General features: G+C 35.1%; 1 pseudogene; it reads left to right on the forward strand.

The window, feature by feature from the left end:
• The first annotated feature begins 988 nt into the window (after positions 1 to 988).
• Positions 989 to 6,004, forward strand: part of LOC107573196 (protein NLRC3-like) — a 6,358-nt pseudogene continuing 1,342 nt past the window's right edge.

The following is a 6,004-nucleotide window of genomic DNA, read 5'->3' on the forward strand; positions in this document are numbered from 1 at the left end:
GCAGAATTTATCAGCCACATTCTGATCCCCAAACTCCATAGTGAGGAGGACCCTTTGGCATGGTGGGGAATTCATAAGGTCAATTTTCCACACTTAAGCAAGCTGGCGCAAAAGTATCTTTGTGTGCCTGCCACTAGCACACCATCTGAAAGACTTTTCAGCACCTCAGGCAATGTAGTTACATTTCAGCGCGCATCTCTGAAACCAAGCAAAGTGGACATACTGGTTTTCTTGTCCAAAAATCTGTAATAATTTTAGTATGAATGCTGAAATGTGACTAAGCAAGCCATGTTAAGAAAACAATAAGAGGGCAAAGAAGTAACTCCACTCTGTTTCAAATGTTTTTGTTTACCTTAATGTTCTTGATGTTTTCAGGTTGATATAACTATATACCAAGTGGAGCAAAGAGTTGGTGATATTTATTTTATTTCTTTTTGTTTGTTTGTTTACATTGTTAAAATGTCTGATTTGTTTTATGCAATAGTAAAACATGGCTGTTCACTTTCAGAAGTTGTAGTGACGTTTTATTTTCCCTGAAATAATGTGAAACATATTTTGGTTATTTAATTTAAAATATGTTTTAATATAACTTAAATTGATTTTAGAAAAAGAAATATCGTATCGCATATCGAATATCGCATTTTTTTAGCAAGCTATCGCATATCCCATTTTTTTTCAATATCGCACAGCCCAATATTTTATGATGATTAATTTGTCTCTGCTCACAGCTAAATAATCCAAATAACATTTGAGCACTTTGTTAAGATTTGATCCCTGTGTTAAGAGTGAAATTACCTCAGATCTTCTTCTTGTCCTGCAGCTGTGAGGCTGTAAAGGACGATGACATATGTTAAAGATCTGCTAGTGAACTCACTGAAGGAACTGGTAAAAGATGAACGAGGAGTTTCAGTGGCACTTAGAGAAAGATCATGTGTGTATATCAAAATCTGAAATGGAGAATGCAAATAGGTTAAATACAGTGGCTAAGATGGTGGCATGTTTTGGACCAGAAGAAGCTGTGAAGATAATGGAGGACATCCTGAGGAAGATGAACCAGAATGATTTGGTTAAACAGTTGGAGAATGAACACAAGAAAGGTAATGTTTAATTCACTGTGACTAGCATGATTGACTGTTTAGCGGTGTGATGGTTTGACAAACTTTCCTTTTCCTTTTGACAAAATTGGTGATGTGATTGTGTGATTTATGTTTCTCAGTGAGTATTTTTCTCTCTCTCTCACAGCTCAGGCTGAAGGCAATAGCGGCAGATCTTATAAAAATATATCGAATAGAACAGCATGTCTCCAGTGATTCCCAGTCTACAATGGACTAAAAGCCTTAATTAAACATTGTATAATGTAATACAATTGTTTAGTAAAGTTAAACAATAGGTGGCAACGTCACCAAATTCATTCGGTGTCATGAAGGCATGATTACAATCACACATGCAAAGGTTGATTTAAGCAGGTCAAAACATGTTGTAAATACAGCCTCATAAACTTTTTAATGTGCTAGATGATGTGGAAACCCTTCATCAGCTTTTAGTAACATTAGTCAGCATGGCCTAAAGATGATCTGAATCATGATCTGGAAAGAACATAAAAAAAACATATTCAAAAATTGTAAAATTGAAATTAAGTTGTTAGGGATGGACTGCTGTTTTCAGCAGTATGAATTTAATCTGTCTGCATCAGATCATGCTGATATGAAAAATATTATATTTGTCAAATTTATTTAATGTTTGTTTTTTGTCAATCTTATTTATTTGTTTTTAATTATAGAGCTGCAAAAATTATTGAAAACTCACAAAAACAACAGAAAGCTAAATATATTTTTGAGGGCAACAAAGAAAACGACACAGATCTCAAGACTGTTTACACAGAGCTGTTCATCACAGAGGGAGATATGAAAGATGTCAATCATGAACATGAGATTCTGAAGATTGATGATGTTTTTAAGAACAAAAAAAAACACAGGACAAACCAATCAAATGCAATGATATATTTACTGAACTGAGGAAAAACAATGAGGAGAAGATTGTGCTGACCAAGGGAGTCGCTGGCATCGGAAAAACTGTCTCTGTGCAGAAGTTCATCCTGGACTGGGCAGAAGGAAACACCAATCAGGATATAGAGTGTGTGTTCCTGCTTCCATTCAAAGAGAGCAACATGATTAAAGACAGAGAGGTCAATCTCCATGAGTTTCTGCTGAAATTTTATCCTGAATTGAAGGACCTGGAGAAATCAAAGTTATATAAGGAATGTAAGCTAGCGTTTATATTTGATGGACTTGATGAGAGTCGACTGCCGCTGAACTTTAAAAGAGAAACACTGGACACTGTTGAGGAAAGATCATCTGTAGATGTGCTGTTCACAAGTCTGGTCAAAGGTAAGCTGCTTCCATCAGCTCTTGTGTGGGTGACCTCACGACCAGCAGCAGCCAATCAGATCCCTCCTCGGTATGTGGGTTTGTTCACAGAAGTGCGAGGTTTCACCGACCAACAGAAGGAGCAGTACTTCAGAAAGAGTATCACAGATGAGACTCAAGCCTCCAGAATCATCTCACACATTAAGACGTCTCGTAGTCTCTACATCATGTGCCACATTCCTGTGTTCTGCTGGATCGCAGTCACAGTACTTCAGGATATTCTCATCAAGAAAAATGCAGAGAACATCAGCACAACACTCACTGAAATGTACATTCACTTCCTCCGGATACAGATGAACATGAAGAATCAGAAGTATGATGAACAAGAAGAAACAGAACTTTCAGAGCACTTACAATTAAATAGAAAGATGATTTTGAAGTTAGCCAAGCTAGCGTTTAAACAGCTGAAGAAGGAAAACATTGTGTTCTCTGAGGAAGATCTGAAAGACTGTGCTATTGATGTGAGGAAAGACATTGTGTTCACAGGAATGATCGCTGAGATCTTTAAGATGGAAGATGGACTTTATAAGACAAAGGTCTTCTGCTTTGTGCATCTGAGTGTTCAAGAGTTTCTCGCTGCAGTGCATGTGTTCCTCTGCTACCTGAACAAGAACATGCAGGAGCTTCGGTTTTTCTTTGAAGATTCACAAACTACAGCAAGACAAAAGCTTCAGTTCTTCTTTAGAAATGTCAAATTTCATGACTTAACAAAGAAGGCCACTGATAAAGCAATGCAGAGTAAGAGAGGACATCTGGACCTGTTCATGCAGTTTCTGATGGGCATTTCACTGAAATCCAGTCAGAACCTGCTCAAAGGCCTGATCACACACACACAAGACACCAGTGTGCGCATCAGACAAACAACTGAATACATTAAACAAGTACAAAACAAGAAAATCGTTGTTTTGTCAGATTTGATGGCTGTGGTCTTGCTGAAGCATGCTGTGAAACTGTCTTCTGCCCTACAATCCTCAAACTCTCATCTGAGAGAGCTGGACCTGAGTAACAATCACCTGCAGGATTCAGGAGTGAAGCTGCTCTCTGATGGACTGAAGAGTTCACACTGTCGACTGAACATACTGAGGTTTGACTTTCACATTCACTCAATCACTAGGTTCAAATATGTGGATGAATAGATGTTATAATAACTGTAGCTAGTAGATATTTCCCGTCTATATTGTAGTATGAATGTATCAGGACACAAGGCAGGCAATGCCTACTCAAAAACATGATGAGAAAACAATCAGGGCTTCTAAGCATCCTGGAAAAACTAGAATTTTGTAATGCTGTTTTCCAATTATGATATTGAAATAATACCTACATTTCCTTAAGTGACTTATTTGAACATTATGTTTCAATGAACTGTTTTATGTTAATTTAAAAACATGTTCCATTTTCTTATAAATTTGATTATTACAATAGCTTTATTTCCACTTCATCCGTGAAATCCTCAGCCCAGAGGATCATATTACTCTTGGTTCCTGCCTCATTTCAGTAGGAAAGATTCAGTGTGTTGATAACTTGGCAACCGCTGTGACTGACTCAAAAGTGAGTTGAACTGGATCAGTTTGATTCATGAACGATTTGCTGCAGTGTTCAGCAGAAATGCTCAGATGAGTTATGAACTTAACCCTCATGAGTTCATGCTGAGCCATTTTGCAGGCCTTGGAGATGTTGTGATAGGCCCTGATGTTTGTGCTTAAGTTATAACTTTTTAACACTTTATAATAATTATACAGTAATATAACAGTTTATAGACTGTTGTTAATACATTAATAGACTACACACTAACTGTGAGTTCTTAATTGTCACTGTAATTACCACATTTTTAATGTTTAATTAGCTGTAAACTGTTCATTTATAGTTAATTAATAGTTTATTAATTGTAGTTTCTAAGTTGTTAACATATTAACAAGTTATAAACAAATAGTGAGTTTCTAATTTATTTATTACTGTAATTAACAATTTATTGTTGTTTAAATAGCTTGTTAGTAAAGACTTACATAATGTTTTTTAATCCTTTATTAACAACTTGTTAACTATACCAAGTTAACTTATTGTCAGGGTTCTGTCACTTCGGTCTAGGGTTATTCATGGTTTTGTGACAGAGCCCTGACACTCCCGTCATGTCTTGTTTTCATGTGTACACGACCCATTTATGTGTCTACAAACAACCGAGCAAAAAAAATATAATTTTAATGTAATTTTTTAAAAGTATTTTCTCAAGAATTTGTTCCTCATTAACAAAACCTATATTTCACATGATTTTAACTGCATTTTGCAGTACTTTACTTTTTACTTTAACAGTGCATTTTTCTGCAGATTTCAGTTTGTGCCAAATAGATAGTCAAAAATAGGTTCAAATTTACTTCAGGGACACAGCAACAACAAAAAGTGAATATAACTCATACATAGTGTTTTTGAAACTAAATTGTGATTGTACCTCTTTGCCATGGAGCATTCTTTGACTTCCTGTCTTTTTTGCCAGACATTTTGAGTTGTTTTTTTTGCCCTTGACTTTGCCCTTTTTCTTCTTCCTTTTGTTTTCTGTATCTGTGTCTGAGGTAGAATCAGATCTAGAAGTTTCAGATGAAGAGTCTGTACAGCTATCATCAGAGAATTGTGAATGACTAGAGTCATCTTTCATTTTGATAGCTGTTAAATGAGACAATGAAAATGATACATCAGATTCAGAATATTATACATAATGTTGTGTAAAGGATCAAAATGATCAAATCAAAATTATGAAAATGAATGTCTGCTGTGTTTTTAATCTAGTATCCAGTAAGTGTATAAATTGAGTTTTAAATTATCACAAAAAAATAAATAAAGAGTTAAAGTCTGTGTAAAGTCAATTCTGAGAATTGTTTCCAAACACATTATAAATGTTAGAAATGCATTGCGGAAACATGTTACAAAGACTGCAGGGGTTAAAGCAAAAAAAACAAAAAAAATCCTGAGCCTGAACTTTTTTCCGGGGGTTGGGGGGGCGGACACATACACAGAGTTATTTGGCAAACAAGAAAATAAAATGATTTACCTTGAAACTAATTAGTAACGTATCTGCCATTGCCATTAGCCCTTGACAGGCTCAGACTACAGAATATGGTGGGATATTTGAAACACCAATAACAAAAATGTTTACTCACTACAATATGGTGCAAACACATGTAACATTTAGGATGCTTTTGATATCAAGTTTTGTTGGTTAGCTTTGTCCTTGACAGGGTACAAGATGACCTACAATCTAAAACATTACATTTCTGAAATTGTTTTGTTCAAAAGAAATAATGTTAAATTAAAAACTAGGAAATTAATATAAAATAGGAAATATACAAAGACCGTTTACTACAGAAAACTACAGTTCAGTTCAATTAACAACAACAAAAACATTAAAATGGTCCAAGAACTGGTAACTTAAACAGGGTTCGTACAGATACTGCAAAAATAAAATTCCAGGACTTTCAAGGACTTGCACTACTTTTTTGGTTTTCAAGGACTAAAATCAGATCTCATTTATCAATCAATATTGTTATTATCTTTCAAATTCTAATAAATAAACTAATAAAACAAAATGG

The sequence above is a fragment of the Sinocyclocheilus grahami genome, unplaced genomic scaffold (genome assembly GCF_001515645.1).
Source record: "Sinocyclocheilus grahami isolate Dianchi unplaced genomic scaffold, SAMN03320097.WGS_v1.1 scaffold1889.1, whole genome shotgun sequence".
In the NCBI taxonomy this organism is placed as follows: Eukaryota; Metazoa; Chordata; class Actinopteri; order Cypriniformes; family Cyprinidae; genus Sinocyclocheilus; species Sinocyclocheilus grahami.